Below are 17,701 nucleotides of genomic sequence, written 5' to 3'. Positions count from 1 at the left end.
CGAGGACGGTTTTCATGGCAACCGTTTAAACTGCAATTAATAATGGACTTTGTTTCACTGTAAAATAAAGTTGAACGGGAGATTTAGATGTGAAAACATCAATGTATATGAATATGGTATGTTCATTTATATTTTGATTGCTAGAAAGTGTTAAAGACATAGGAATTATGTCATCACTTCCTGTTCAGGGTAATTGGCTGCTCAGGGTATAAAAGAATGGCCTCTCACCCTCCACCAGCATGTCTTGAAAAAGGTGTTCTACACCGAAACGCGTCGACAGCCAGTGTGGAGTGTGAGCAGCCATCACCTCTTTTGACCCTACATTGGATTTATGTATATTTTATCCGTTTTTAATTTTTTTATATTTTTCATGTTTTTATAAATATCTTGTAAGACCGCTGTGGGTCTTGTGGACTGTTTTTGTGGACTCTATGGTATCCTACCATCATGTGGATGGAGGATTTTTAAACCTTCTTGTTGAAATAAATTTAAAAAAAGGAAAAGGAACTGTTTTCAATTTTTCGCTGGTTTTTGCTGAATAGCTGAAGGAAGGTTGATATTTTACTCCCCACAAAGAATATTGAGCTGCTTCCCCATCTTTTTGCCTTTTTATATACTGGCCGGATGACTGAATGTGGACCTACCGGTTTATACTATCAACCTGAGGCTAAAGAAAACGTTATATGAACATAGAGACTTACATAATCGTAAGTCTGGTACGCCAGCATTACTACTATCCATAGATACTCCTTATACTGGGTATAAACTCTGCACCTGGTGAAGGATATTTGTAACACGGTGGAGGGAAAAAAAATCTAAAGATACCTTTATGCACATTGAAAAATCACAAAAAGAGTGAGTTCCGGTACGATTGTGTACACCTGTCTTTATTCTTACTGGTAAATAGGAGACACCTATATTAAAATATCTACACTGCAGGTGTGATAAGACTACACATTACCCTTCTTTTTGTTTTCTTATACACACACTATGGATGAAAAAACCCAGATCACTTGCAAATAATTTGGAAGTCACAATGAAAAGAAACTGCTACGGGCATATACTCCAACATTTTTACCGTGAGTGGGGTACGCCCTCCCATCTTCTTTTCATTACATTGTCTATCGCTTATACTTGCCTTATTCTGAAGGGAAAAGAAACCTTTATGGGTGTACCTCCCCCGCATACAGGGTGAGTGAGGTACGCTGATAAATAGTCTTGTTCCAGTCGTCTGTCACAAAGGGTGACAAATATCAAACACTAAAAAGTAAATAGATCCATGCACCATTGTTTATGTTATTTATTCCTTTTTTTATACACACCCTGTTTGGAGTTGAAGAGGAAGACAGAGAGAATCAAGCAGAGGATAAAAGTACACGCTACGTGCACTTACCACGCTATTCACACTGTGAGTAGGGTACGCCTAACATACTGTACAGACAGTCTAAAAGGTAGGAGGGCCTTTTCTCAAGCTTACAAGCTATAGGGAAATATATATATATATATGTCTAGTGTCTGTATGTCACTGATACACTGCCATCTGATGGCAGCAAGTGAAACATCTCTTTCTCTCTCACAGAGGCAATCATTTACAATTAACTGATTCCTCCCCTGTTCTTGTAGCCTGCTTGTTCTTGGCAGCCATTTTGGTTTTGAGGAGTAATTTTATGTTGCTAAAATGCTTTGTAACATTCCTGACTTTGCGCTTGTGATTGCTGACTACATTAACTGCAACAGTAATGTCTTCCTACAATTGGCATTTATACACCATGCTAGTATGCTGATTATGCTTCCATAGGAGCCTATTAAAAAGTGGGACAATGGCTCTGACAAGGGCATAGTTTACTTAATAGGAAAAGTGTACATGGCACCCACTGGGAGTGAGTGTCCTGTGGTAGAGCTACCCTCCTTACCCTCCTTCTCTTCTACAGCCTCCACCTTCTCCTCATCTTGGCCAGCATCACCCTCCTCCTTCTGCCAATCTACATCAGAGATGTCTGCCTCCTCCAACTCTTCCTCATTCTGTGCCAAACAGCTCATCCTGTGTGCTGATGTGGCTGCTTGCAGCATCAGCCTCCTCCTGTTCCTTATGCTGAGGCTGCTCCTCCTGCCTCCTCCCTGCCACTGCCTTCTTGGCACCATGCTGCCTCTGTCACTGCTGCTGTCTCTGCCTCTCTTTCCTGCTTTCTTCTCCATCTTGCTTTCCTCACAACATTACAAAGGACAAAATGGTGCCTTACCCCTTTATATAGGGTGTGTGATGCATATTCTAAGGGAATTAGTTGGGCCAATAGGGGGTGTTTTGTTTGTAATGGTGGGGATATAAATCAAATTCCGGATGTTCATAAATTCACACATTACCTGGTCATAATATTTTTCCACATGGTCATAATATTTTTCCACATCACATGTCCGCATTTTTCAGCCACTAAATCGCATACAATTAAATTGTCGATTTCTGCAAAATAATTTTACATTTCTAAACATGTGGTATGGTGCAATTTCAGAACTTTACCATACCCTCCAACTGTACCGAATTTGCCGGTACAGTACCATTTTTTAACAGTCTGTATCAGCAAATTAAAATTGTACCGAGTGTACCGAATTTTCAACCATTTCAGTGGTCAGACTCACTATGCACCGCATAATGTAACTTCCTCCTGACTCCCGGGCCTGGCTCCGTGTGCTTCCTGGACTGCTCTGGCTCTCCCCACTCCCCCTCACCCATTCCCAAGAGTGCAATGTGCGGGCCGGTGCCATGTGTCATGACGTCAGCGCGCCGGCACCGTGCACTCTGCGCAGTGCGCACTCATGGGAACTCATCTCAGCCCTCAGTCTCCCTCTGTGCAGAGTCTGAGAAGGCAGCTCTTGGCACGAATCTGCCTGAGTGCTGAGGGGTGCGGTGGCCAGCCCTGGCGTGCGTGACACAGTGGGGGATCATCTTGCATCGGAGGAGCCTGCCGTACTTCAGCACACACTGTAAATGCAGCAAGTAGCTGGCTCAGGCTGTACTATTTTAAAATCTCCACACTTGACTCTTCTTAAATCCTGTCCATCGTGTGACCCACCTGCTGCAGGCTGCAGCTCATGTCACATGGTGGCTTGGTGGGCTGCTGGTATATTATGTAATATACTTATTTATTAAATAAGTATATTAAATATACTTATTTATTTTAATATGCCAGCAGCCCACCAAGCCACCATGTGACATGAGCTGCATTAGGTGCTGGGCTGGGGGGCAGGGTGCCATATGCCTCCCAGTGCTCTGTTACCTGCATACCCTCCAACATGGCTTGGCTCCCCCCCCCCCTCCTCTCTTCATTTTAAATACATATATCTGAAAAAATGGCCATTATACATTCGGAAAGGGGGCTTGACCAAGCCCCCTTTATCCATGGCCACGCTCCCTTTCAGTATGTGTACCGATTTCTGCCCTAAAAATGTTGGACTGTATGCCTTACTAAAAATCACATCCTATTAAATGTCAGCCAATAGATTTAAATTGTTTTTAGAAATGCTATCATATTAATTTGCATGTTAAAAAATCATGACAAAGTTTGTATATTATTATTATTATTATTATTATTATTATTGATTTGTATGGTGCCACAAGGGTTTTGAAGCACCTAACAATAACATTTTTTTGCAAAAATAAGAAAACAATGACTTACATTACAAGGCAATTTAGGAAAAGTACATAGTAAATAAAGATTGTGGCACCAGGGTAGGGCATTGTTGCATCAGGACAGTAAAACCTGTGGTGGGCCCCACAGCTTGAGGGCCCCCCTAGGATTAACATCAAGGCTCTGTCCTAATTAAGCCTATAAATTCAAAATATGCTACATTATACGGCACAGAATTATAGTACACTTTGTACAGTGCAATTCTTTTATTAATCTGTCACATGATAACGCCCTCCCAACATCATGATCTTTAATGGTTATCCAAACCTATTTGGTGGTTGGCTACACCCCCTATGGAAACTGGCCACACCATTAAGCATGGGCCCCTACCCCTGCATTCCCCGGTAGGTCCTTTAAGCCCAAGTCCAATATTGCATCAAGGGACAGGACACTGAATTAATTATTAGGCAGAGACTTAACAGTAAATTTAATAAATCCTCTAACAATTTAAATAGGTGATTTTGCCCATTGCTATCAATTAGATACTGTTTATCATTTTCTAGGATGCAGTAGAGAAATTTTATTCAGGAGTACATTTACCAAGATGGGAGTTCTTTTGAATGTCCATTCGATTCTACTTCTAATTTATTTATCACTTTTTTGAAGATAATAGATATGATATGATTGGTTGCTATGGGAAACATGCTATATGTTATTGAACTCCCATTTTACAAATTTTACCCCTTAGAATCTAATTGTCTGCTGTGGGCAGCATCACTTTTTAATTTTCAGAAGATACAGTAAATTTACATTTTAGGATTAGGTTCTATTGAAAGGAGTAATGGGGTATATATATATATATATATATATATATATATATATATATATATATATATATCACGTGGGGGACAGTGCGTTCCACCAGTTCAATGGTGAAGCACAAATGGGCCAATCAATGCCATGCAAAAAATAAACCCTAATGGTCATGCGTTCCACCAGTCCGAAAGTGGAACGCAAACTAGCATGTTTTTTTACTATTTACTGTATTTTAAATTGAATATATCGATATGCACCTAGTTGTTTAATAATAGTTTAGAACAGCAGGGAGACCGCAGTAGAATAATGTATAAGTAAAAATAAAGGACACAACCGCACAATTATTATATAAAATTATTAAAAAAATAAATGTACTACACGATATTATATAAATGTTTATAGATAAATAACACTAGCATTGAAGTTTATGTTTATTAATATTAATTATAAGCAAATAATAAAAATATAAGAATACAGGAAGTGAGGTCACAAGCTACCCCCTGTAAATAGAGACACCAGAGCACACAAAGATCACTTGCACATTGGACACAGAGGAGCACACTACTACTGGCTAAACCAGGTAAATGAAGACCAATAGTTTACATAGGATTTTTGATTGGGGATGGTGTATATTATCCACTAGAGATTATTATTTTTTTGATATAGGAATTTGAATTTATTCACCAAGGATCACACAATTATTCACCTTGCGGAGGTATGTAAAAAGCTAAAAAGATATTAACCCATTAGGGATCAATTATAATGTTTAAAATATATAATAAGTCCTTATCCCTCTATAGGGTAAAACTGAAATTCCATTCTTGGAATTTGCATCTCCATAATTTGCATCTCCATGTATGTGGAACAGTATCGGCTACATTAGTACCTATGGTACTTATGTAATATCTGGGCTCCCGTTTTTCTTATGAGACCGCGTCCCCTCGCGGGGCTCGCTGCGTTTGCCAGGCTTCGAGCACGGTGGCTCGCTGCGCTCGCCACACTATATAAAATCAACTCCATGTGTAGTTGGATAGTAGGGGTATGAAAAAATGGGGTGCATTTAACATGGGAGCCCAGATAATACATAAGTACAGTACCTATTTAGTATCAGATCCTGAATTGGTTTGGTATGTATATTAAATATGCATTTTTAATAACAATGAAAAATTAGTCCTCTTAGAAAAGATAAAAATAAAAATAATGTATTATATGTAATTTCACTAGGCATTCACTATGCACTTTTATTAATGAATGAAGGGAGGAGTACCCGTCAGTAGAGAACTTAAAGATCTTATACCACAGGTAACAGGAACTAAATAGAATACATATATATAGAAGATAGAATTAAATAAATAAAGGGGTGTACACACAGAGCAAATTTGTGCTATTTTCTAAGCAATCTGACTAGATTGCTTAGAAAGTAAGCACAGATCTCTCCGTGTGTATGCTCCGAGAGATTTAATATCTCTTGCTAACTAAGTCAGTGCATGCAGTCACAATCTAGTCAGATTGCTTAGCAAATGACTGCAAATCTCTCTGTGTGTACAGAATGAGAGATACTGATCACAATCTCTCATTCTGAACCAATACCCTGACTTTTTTTGCTTAAGCAAAATTGCTTAGCAAAATCGCTTAGCAAAATCACTTAGCACAAATCTCTGCATGTGTATGTGCTCCCCATGGGAGATCTTGACACCAGCAAAATAGCTTAGCAAAATAGCTTAGCAAAATTGCTTAGCACAGATCTCTACGTGTGTATGCCCCTTTAGTCTGACATCATCAGTCTAAATATATATTTTACTTTATTACCAGTGAGGCCACACCCATTGGAGAATTTATGTTTTTGTCATAAACAATCATAGAAAATAAAAAATAGAAGTTGTTAACATGGCTTTATCTTTAATTTTCACATGTCGAATGCTTACCAATATGTTCTACTCCTTGTATATTTATGTAAAGCACCCCTGCTGAAGTCTCATAGTGAGACGAAACGCGTTGGGCACTTGTTTTCATCCACTATTTGAGAAAATCCTCTGATAAGGAACTATTTTGAAATACTTGTTTTAATGTGTATATTTTAATACATGTTTTTTATTTGAAAATTTTGTCTATGGATGTCTATGGACTCACAATTGAACCGATGCCGAATATTGTATGTGTGACCCGTATGAGGATGTTGGAAAGTGTCACCAGACAATAAAAACTGGCAGGTGACACAACCGCATCTACTACAACCGGTTTTCACTGTGGGTAAAAAGGACATGGGGGTTTGACAGGTCGTAGGCTGGCTACATCTGTTTTAACCAGCCAAGACTTTACATTTCTGTCGAACAACATGGCATCAATCTGGTGTCAGAACGCCTGTAGAGGTGTTTGAAGAGATTAATGGCCAATGTTGTTTAGCAATCTTTTGAATGTCTGGGGACAATACATTGTATCGATTAACCCAGTGGTTCCCAAACTTTTTGAATCATGGCACCTTAAAGTATCAGAATATTTTTACGGCACTCCTAGGCCAAAAGTTGGTTACTAATTTCAGGAAAAATATTAAATTAGTTGTGATTTAAATGTTTTCCTTAGTCCACTTATGTGGTGAGAAACATGATTCACTTCTATTTACCCACATATTCTTAATTGGAAGCCACAAGCACTGATTTTGCCTATTTCACTGGCCATACATAACTTTAATTAGTTCTGGACCACCAACCTGCAGCACCCCTGCAAGTGCTCCAAGGCAGCCCAGTGAGCCTAGATGCACAGTTTGGGAACCACTGGATTAACCCAAGGTAGGACAGCTGACTCTTACTTTTTAGAAGACTGTGGGGACAGTAGTGAATTACGATCCAACCTGAGGGCTTTACTTTTGGCCATCTCTAAGATTTTTTGGGAATAGCCCCGCAATAAGAGCTTGCCAACCAATTTGTCAATTTGGTTAATAGGCAATTTATCTATTGCTGTTTATACGCGTGATGCAAACCATTTGGGAAAATGGCAGGCCTCGTATTAAAGATCTGCTTAGCAACGGTGACACGACTCCCAAGGAAGTGAACCCACTGACGGCATGACATCACAGATATTGCGGCAGCATGTCTGAGAGGCGTCCCCCCCCCCCCCGGTGAGAGCCGCAAGGATACATATTATGGCAACCAAATTCCTCTAAAGTGGAGCACTGCCAAGTTGTCTGCAAAGTGAATTTTGTGAGCACGCTGATTGCTACTACCTACCATCTGTCAAGCTGCTGAGTTGGTGGAGTGCTGGCTTTTAAATTCATATGCTGGCAAGCTGATTGATTTTATCCTTCATGTATGTGAGCTTTATTTCTATATTTTTATACATAAATACGTTTCACTTATGGTACGCCTTCCATGTATCTTTTCTGATAGAATCAACCCTCATATCTTTTGTAAGTTCTAAACACGGTTGAAAATTGGCAGCAGCCTGCATGAGGAGTCCCATCTGATTAAAGGACCCTTACTTTCAATACTTTATGGTTTGCGCACAAAGTTTTTCTCTAATATATACAGTATATATATAAATATATATTTTTGCAATATACTCCAAATATATATATATATACCATATATATACCATTTGTGACAGCTGCTGTTTGTTTCTGATGTACATGAAATAAACCTTCGTTTTCTTCACTTCATAACTGAGTGCTGGTCTGAACTCCTTCACCCTGGGGGGGTAAGTGTATTTATACCATATACTCCAAAAGTTGCATTGCAAAATCCACATCAGAACCTGTATACATTCTGTTACCCGTTACCAGATGCCTGACTGTCTGCAACCCCTCACCGTGGGGTATGCAGGTATACAGGCTTGTTACATCGATGGTCACCATTGTGACATCGTCTGGTATCTCTGTTATATATGCAAATTTCTGCAACAAAATTGAAGAGTCCCAGAGATGTGTAGGAGTATGCTGTATACAGGTTTGGAAAAAGGTGTCCAGATATATCGTATGGGGCTCACATAGAGAGCCCCATGCCGATATAATGGCAATGGGGACTAGGTAATTTTTTATAAAACAAAGAGTTGAGGGCATGCAGTATCTAACAATGCATAAATGGCATAATGGTAAATAAAAAAGTTGTCTTGGGCACCGTTAATAAAAAGATTTGTGTATAATTTGTCGGTACTTGTGAGTTATCCGGGCGTCCGATTTTTTGATTGTATGCCTTAAGTTAAGGCATACAATCAGATGCGATGCGATGCGATATCGCATCGCATCGCATCGCATCGCATGCGACCATCGGATGCGATGACCCGATTTTTCCATAGGAATCAATGTTAAAATGATTCCTATGGAAAAAGGGGTCCTTTTCATACCCCTACTATCCAAGTGGGCATGGAGTTGGATATAAACCTGTGGCGAGCGTAGCGAGCCACCGAGCCCGAAGCGTGGCGAGCGAAGCGAGCCCCGCGAGGGGACGGTATTCTGTGTCCCCTCGCGGGGCTCGCTACGCTCGCCACGCTTCGGGCTCGGTGGCTCGCTACGCTCGCCACAGGTTTATATCCAACTCCATGCCCACTTGGATAGTAGGGGTATGAAAAGGACCCTTTTTCCCATTGAATTCCATGTTAAAATGGACTCAGTCCATTTTAACATTGATTCCTATGGAAAAATCGGGTCATCGCATCGCATCCGATGGTCGCATGCGATGCGATGCGATGTCCCGATCCGACCCGATTTAAAAATCGGACGCCCGGATAACTCACAAGTACCAATTTGTCTCATAACAAAAAAAAGTTTGACGTGCTGTGTCGACTATGATGGGAACAGTGTCGAAACCAGATGTTTTTGGTTTAGACACATTCCTTAGTATTACAGGAGAGGGGAAATACTAAAATAACCATGAAGGACCCCATAACTGGTTCTCGTTAAGTTTTAATTTGAATATGCATTTTTTATCGGCAGCAGCAGCCGTCTTAAGGAGTTAACTCCACAGTGAGTAATTCCCAGCACCAGATCACTGTATTTTGTATTGATTCCCATCACTTATATAAAGTATACAAAATGTTTTTATTTTGAACACGGCTTTTATTGTATTAAATTATGTATGTTTACTCCGTATAGAGTGTGAGTCCGGAGCGTCACTATGGTAACCGGCAGACGCCTCAGGACGTAGTGCTGACCCAGAAAGGAGTCCAGGGAGTGGCGCCGATCCCCAGAGTGGATGCCCGGGACAGAGGGAGGAAGGGTGAGTCTTCTTATAAATTATTTGCACACATTTCACTTTTATCATCCTGATGATGGGGACAAGAGCCCTGAAATGTAGATGTCGCCATTAAACACTTTTTTTTCCCACTAAACAAGTCTCCGAGTGCCGCTTGCCTGCAATATCTATCTATCTCTCTTTCTCTCTCTCTCTCTCTCTCTCTCTCTCTCTCTCTCTCTCTCTCTCTCTCTCTCTCTCTCTCTCTCTCTCTCTCTCTCTCTCTCTCTATATATATATATATATATATATGTTTGTGATATTGCTTTTATGCTTTTATGCATTATATTAAACATATTTTATTATCCCTGGGGAAAAAAACAACACTTTTTTAACACCTTTGTAACACTTTACACAGTTATACACTATACTATTTAATTCAACAAAATACAATTAATTTGAAGCATCCCGTTTTGATAAGGTTTATGTCGTTTTTTACATAATTGTCATTTCCTTTTTTAAACAGAAATTCAAAAGTGATCCTCCAGTAAATCAAAGAATCTGCATGTAGCCCCTCTGAGGTTTTGTAGAAGTGATGCCAGCAACTAAACAATCTTCAAATTTAGACAAGAAACAAATGGAACATAATATTATTGAATTCAACTGGTTTATTCCGCAGCTCGGATATGAGTTACCTGTGTAAAACCTTTTCTTAAGCAGCAGGCAGAATAATAGAGAAATCTTGGCAAGTAATGTGATTAAAAGATAATATTTGGATAAATAAATAAAGCTTTATTTGAAAAAGAACTATGCAACCACTGTGAGAACTGTGACTATTCATACAATACCTTGTCAAATATTTATTGACGTCCATCCCAATTATGGGTCTGCAGTTTGGACAGAACATTCTGTAAGTTTGTTTATTGTCTGAAAAATTACAAATCTCTTTTAAGGACGTGACACACAAAGATGTATCTGTCCTACCTGTCTAGAGGGAACAGAACTCTGGCTATGTATGGGAGATAATAACAGTCAACAATTTGCTCCCAAATCCTGGAAATCAAATAAAAAAGATTGGTTCAGATATTTTTTTTTTTTTAAATCAAATTGCTTTATTCAATTTCACTGAATGACTATTGTCTGCTTCTCAACATGTGGTAGCAAATAGTTGATTGTCCTTTGACCTTATACTGTACATTAACAGGTTTTTGTTCTCACCAAACATATTGGGCAGATCAATCTTTAGGTTTGTACCCAGCATTATTGTCATGCCTTCAGCATAAGTTTCTGTTGTGCTCAATTGATTCTGTGTTTTGCATAATCCACTCCTTCCTGTGGTCAGCACAGAGCTATGCTAGGTAGTTTGTCCCCCTTAGCTTTCTGTAGCTAGCTAGCAATGCATTCTGGGACAAAGATTATGATCGTGGCCATTTAAGGGGTTGGGATCATTTGGTCTATTGCATTATGGTCGAAAGTCATTAGGTCGAATCCATTAGGTCGACATGCTAAAAGGTCGACATGACTCTAGGTCGACATGGGAAAAGGTCGACATGATTCTAGGTCGAAAGGTCATTAGTTCGACAGGTCATTAGTTCGACAAGGTCATTAGTTCGACATTGTCTATGTCGACATTCACAAGGTCGACATGGGGTTTTTCACTGTTTTTTTACCTGAATGTCAACACAGTCGACATGGACACAGTTTAAAGTGCACTGCATCCCCTCGCATCGCTCGCTGCGCTCGCAATGCGTCGGGCACGGTGCCTCGCTACGCTCGGCACACTATTTTATTCTCCCACCACGACCTAGTGGATGGTAGGGCATGAAATACCGCCTGTCGGCACATGTTGGCTCAAAAAACAGTGAAAAACGCCATGTCGACCTTGTGAATGTCGACATAGACAATGTCGAACTAATGACCTTGTCGAACTAATGACCTGTCGAACTAATGACCTTTCGAACTAGAATCATGTCGATCTTTTCCCATGTCGACCTAGAGTCATGTCGACCTTTTAGCATGTCGACCTAATGGATTCGACCTAATGACTGTCGACCATAATGCAGTAGACCAAATGACCGCATCCCCTCAAAATTGTGTTACCATGAAGTTAATTAGATAGTTAGGCATGCCAGCTGTATTAGTTAGACTGAAGCATGTCCTTTACTCATAATGCTATGTCTGTATGTACAATGTTATATGTATTGCATATGTTTGCCTTGCATTTTTCTATGTGCAAATTGTAATTGCATGTTTATGTTTTATTTACAGTTTTACCCAATTCACTTGTATATGCAACTTCACATCAATATATCAACATTATGCTTATTACACCATCTAATCAATCATCGCATATATATAAACGATCCTTTTACCGAATAATAAATACCGTTCTTCAGACATCGTATCAAGATCGATTATTGAAAAGTAAAGGAGGGTTATGCTGTAAGTTTCGAATTTGCCAAGCTGCTTAGTGAGAGACTGAACAATTTATAATAAAGCTAAGTATTACAAATGTCCTTTTATTCCAAAAATGTCTACTACAGTCTGCTACCAAGAGACCAAAGGCCAATGACCAAAGTTTATTAAAACTAACTGTAAAATACTTGTTCCAGCTGATTGATCTGCAGTGTCCAGAGGTCGACACCAAAGAAGTCGACATGCAGTAGTTTGACAGAGTTTAAATGGTCAAAATAAAAAGTGGACATGGTTAAAAGGTTGACATGGCCAAAAGGTAAACATGAAAATGGAAGAAACATAAAAAAGTCAACATGATTTTTTATTTATTTATTAATTTTTTGGGACTTTTTCAATGACAATAATTGAGAAAGGGGGTGAGATTTAATAGGATGAGAGTTTCAGAAATTGAGAGATTTGGTGAGAAATCTCCAGTTTTTTTTAAAGCGGCAATCATTTACACTGCAAAATCAAACTGGTTTTGCAGTGTAAATGATTGCTGCTTTAAAAAAACTGGAGATTTCTAACCAAATCTCTCACTTTCTGAATCTCTCATCCTATTAAATCTTACCCAAGGTGTCCATGTTGACAGGTTTCGACATTGACACCAAAAATGTGAAAAACTCATGTTGACCTTTTCTTGTTGACCTTTTCAATGTCGACCTTTTCCATGCCAGCCTTTTCCTTGTGGACCTTTAGACCCTGTCGACATATTGCATGTCAACATGTTGGTGTCGACCGAGTGACTGTCTAAACTGACAGTCAATACGTCGTAAACTGCATATATCTTACGAATCCCTGTGACAATACACTTACAGTACCTGCTCACTATTTACCAGGTGTTAATGTCTAGCGAATGGGACCATTTTGTCTACAGCAAGTTGGTCGACAGTCATTAGGTCGACACTATCGGGATATGTCAACATGGTTCCAGGTCGACATGGGTCAATGTCAACATGGTTCTAGGTCGACATATGTCAAGGTCGACATGGTTTAGTTTGACATGGGGATTAGGTCGACACACGCATTAGGTCAACATAGTCAAGGTCGACAGTCAAAAGGTCAACATGGGCACTGGTTAAAGTGCACTGCATTCCCTCGCATGGCTCACTGCACTCGCCATGCTTCGGGCACGGTGCCTTGCTGCTCTAGGCACACTATTTTTTTTCCCACCACACCCTAGTGGATGGTAGGGCCTGAATTACCGCCTTTTGGCACATGTCGTGTCGACATTGACACTGAAATGTAGCACTGCATCCCCTCGCATGGCTCGCTCCATTTGCCATGCTTCGGGTACACTATTTTATTCTCACACCACACCCTATTGGATTGTAGGACATGAAATACCGCATGTCTGCACAAGTTGGTTCAAAAAAACAGTCAAAAACCCCATGTTGACCTATTGACTGTCAACCTAATGCTTGTGTCGACCTGATGACCTGTTGACCTAAAGCCATGTTGACCTAGAACTATGTCGACTTTGACCCATGTTGACCTAGAACCATGTCGACATATCCCTACATTTACCTAATGGTGTCGACCTAATGATTGTCAACTAACTTGCTGTAAACCAAATGACTGTATCCCATGTCTGACACATTGGAAACATTATACGAAGTAACCTAGATCTGCTGGATTGGATGTGTGCTAAAATGTAAGCAGAATATAATATCATATGCATTTAATGAAACATAAGCCGAAATTGTTATACAATTATCTTGGCTGCACATAGTAAAATGTTTTGGTACAATTGGATGTGTGCAGATGTTGTGTCTGTTATGTGAGGTGCAGTCACTTTGCTGTATATGTTCAAAAGGGATTGGTATATTCTGTTGACATTTTTTCATATATACATTCATAATGTAGGCATGCTTGGCTCTAGCAGTGACTCCTATGTCCGGTGTTGAGGACTTGATGACTTCCAGAAGATCCTACTGTGCTTCTCGTATGGAGTATTGCAAACTTGTCTACCCCCCCCCCCTAATGCCTAAAACTAGCATCCCATTCTATAGCCAAACCTTAACCATCTGGCAACTGGAGCCTAACTTTGCCGGTCCTTGCAAATGTTGATAGATTGTGATGAAATATGGGCAGAATATTGCATTTTGCAAGATAATAAATGTCCCATAGTCTTCCTTCATTGTAATGCCTTTAACCCCTTCCCGACATTTGACGTATATATATGTCATGGCCGGGATGTACTTCCCGACACATGACGTATATATACGTCATGACTTTAAACTGTCCCCGCGTCTATAGACGCGGTGACAGTTTAAACATGTCTGCTGTCCCTGACAGCAGACATGTCCCTGCATGCCCAGGGGGGGCGGAGATGCCTCCCCCCCCGTCGGCGATCGCTGTGATTGGCTGTTCAATGTGAACAGCCAGTCGCAGCGTTTTCCTGTGTTACCGGCGAATCAGACGCTCGGTAACACAGGTGTCAATCACCGCCGGGTGTGAGGGGGCGTGAGGGGGTCACCGGTGATGATCACACCTCACCCCACCTCACCCCACCTGCCCCCAAGGCTGTGATTGGTCCGTCGGACCGACGGACCAATCACAGCCATGGCGCGTGATTTAAACTAACGGTGACTGCGCTGCAGACGCCATTCCGGTCTGGAATTGCGTGCAGAGCGGTCACCGTGCCAATCTGTCGTGATATACATACCTGATCCTTGCCTGATACTTACCTGATCACCGCTGGTAGCGTGCTGCCAGCAGCTGGATGCTTCCTGGATCTTGTCACTTCCTGTGTGCTGCTGCTGCAGTGTCATAGAGTGACAGATAGTGAGATAGTGAGAGATAGTCAGAGATAGTCAGAGATAGTGAGAGATAGTGACAGAGAGTGATAGAGAGTGCTATATTTTGTGTCTGCTGCCCCCCCTTTTGTGCTGATCAGTATATCTGTGCTGATCAGCAACTTTTTGGGGGTGCAGGGTTTTTTTTTATATATATATACCTGTCAGTTGCACCAAAGCTTGTGCTGCCTGTGCAACTGACTGCTGCCCCCCCTGCTGCCCCCCCTTTTGTGCTGATCAGTATAAATTAACTGATCAGTAACTTTTTGGGGGTCCAGGGTTTTTTTTTTTATATATACCCTGTCAGGTTGCACCCACAGTTGTGTGCCTGCTGCCCCTCACTGCTAATCAGTGTTGCATCACTGCATCACTGATCTGCAGTTGTTGTTTTTTTGGAGAGTGCAGTGGGGTTTTGTTTTTACACCCACGTTGCTTTTGTGGGTGTCCTGTGGCCGCTGAGCACTGATCAGTGACATACATCACTGAACAGCATTTTTGGCACAGGGTAGATATAATTTTTTTTCTGCAGTTTTTTTAAATTGTTTTTTTTTTGGAGAGTGCTGTGGTTTATTTTTTTTAAATTGTTTTTACACCCACGTTGCTTTTGTGGGTGTCCTGTGGCCGCTGAGCGCTGATCAGTGACGTACATCACTGAACAGCATTTTTGGCACAGGGTTGATATAATTTTTTTTCTGCAGTTTTTTTTAAATTGTTTTTTTTTTGGAGAGTGCTGTGGTTTATTTTTTTTAAATTGTTTTTACACCCACGTTGCTTTTGTGGGTGTCCTGTGGCCGCTGAGCACTGATCAGTGACGTACATCACTGATCAGCATTTTCGGCACAGGGTTGATATAATTTTTTTTTTTTTTTGGATCAAATTCCTGTTGCCTTTGAGCGCTGTTCAGTGACGGACGTTACTGACCAACATCTGTGCTCAATTTTTGGCGCAGGACCTTTTTTTTTTTTTTTAACCCCTTCAATTTTTTTTTTTTAATGGGATCAAATTCCTGTATAAAGTATTTTTTTTTTTCTGCACTACATACACACTACACACTACATACCCCCCGTGTTGAAATAAAGTTTGTACCCCCCCTACACTATACACGTGTTGAAACATTACACTTACAGAAACACAAAAATAAAAATGGCATCCCAAATGTCATCCCAAATGTCATCCCAGTCATCCAGAAGAATGTATTCAGCGGAGGAGGCATATGCCATGCTTGCCTCTGACTCTGACACAGCCAGTGATGCAAGCGGGGAATTTGAAGGATTCGTCTTAACCTCATCTTCCTCCTCTAGTGATGAGGGACCCCCTCAAAGACGCCCCCGTAGAGCAGCTGAGACTCCCCCCCAAATGATTGATCCCGTATGGACCCCACCACCAGACAATTTTGAGCCCCAGGTTCCTGAGTTTTTGGCCACCCCAGGAATCCAATTTGATTCAACAGGTCTCAGAGAAATTGACTTTTTCAAATTATTTTTCTCTGATGATTTTATAAATTTAATGGTGGACCAAAGTAATTTATATGCCCAGCAGTTTATTGCTCAAAACCCCACGTCATCATTTGCTAGGTGGACCCCTGTAGATGCAGTAGAGATGATGACGTTTTGGGGTCTGGTGTTACATATGGGCATAGTAAAAAAGCCAGAAATTAGGCAATATTGGAGTACAGATGTTCTGTACAGCACCCCACTTTACCGTATGGCCATGACACGGACTCGTTTTGAGACAATCCTTAAATTTTTGCATTACAACGATAATGCACAGTGCCCACCCAGAGATGATCTCACCTTTGACCGGCTATTCAAATTCAGGCCGGTCATTGATCATTTCAGTGCCAAATTTGCAGAGATGTACATCCCTGAAAAATGTATTTGTATCGACGAGTCCCTTATACATTTTAAAGGAAGGGTTAAATTCCGCCAGTACCTTCCCAGTAAGAGGGCAAGGTATGGCATAAAAATGTATAAACTGTGTGAAAGCACCTCAGGGTACACCCACAGGTTTAGGGTATATGAAGGGAAGGATTCAAGAATTGAACCGCCAGAATGCCCCCCCTCCCTCGTAGGTGTTAGTGGAAAAATTGTCTGGGATTTAGTGCACCCCTTCCTGGATAAAGGTTATCACCTCTATGTGGATAACTTTTACACTAGCATCCCCCTGTTTAAGGCCCTTGGTTCAAGAGGTACAGCAGCTTGCGGTACTGTGCGCAAGAACCAAAGAGGCCTCCCAAAAACGCACATTGCCCAAGTACTGAGAAGGGGTGAAAGCAGGGCACAATCCACCGAAAATATGTTGTTGGTCAAATATAAGGACAAGAGGGATGTCCTTATACTGACAATAATTCATGGAGACAGTACCACCTCCGTCCCTGTACGAGGTACCAGTACCCACACCTCAAAACCTAATTGTATCCTAGATTACAATAAGTACATGGGCGGAGTGGATCTTTCAGATCAGGTACTGAAGCCGTACAGTCCCCTGGGGAAAACAAAAATCTGGTACAAGAAGCTGGCCGTGTATATCATCCAGATGGCACTGTATAACCCTTACGTGCTATTCCGTTCTACCAGCCAGAGGGGGACATTTATGCACTTTCAAGAGGAAGTCATAAAGGGCCTAATATTTGGGAACCAGCAGGCAGAGGGCCCCAGTACTTCTAGTACTGGCCCCCGTATTGTACCAGGGCAGCATTTTCCTAACGAAATCCCCTCCACTGCAAAAAAGGGCAGGACACAAAAAAGGTGCAAAGTTTGCTATAAAAAGGGAATAAGAAAGGATACTATTTTCCACTGTGAAACTTGCCCCGACAAACCCGGCCTATGTATAAAGGAATGTTTTAAAA

Source organism: Crinia signifera, chromosome 2 (genome assembly GCF_055691185.1).
Source record: "Crinia signifera chromosome 2, ASM5569118v1, whole genome shotgun sequence".
Lineage (NCBI taxonomy): Eukaryota > Metazoa > Chordata > Amphibia > Anura > Myobatrachidae > Crinia > Crinia signifera.
The sequence above is the reverse complement of the archived record's forward strand: the minus strand, read 5'-3'. Positions refer to the sequence as shown.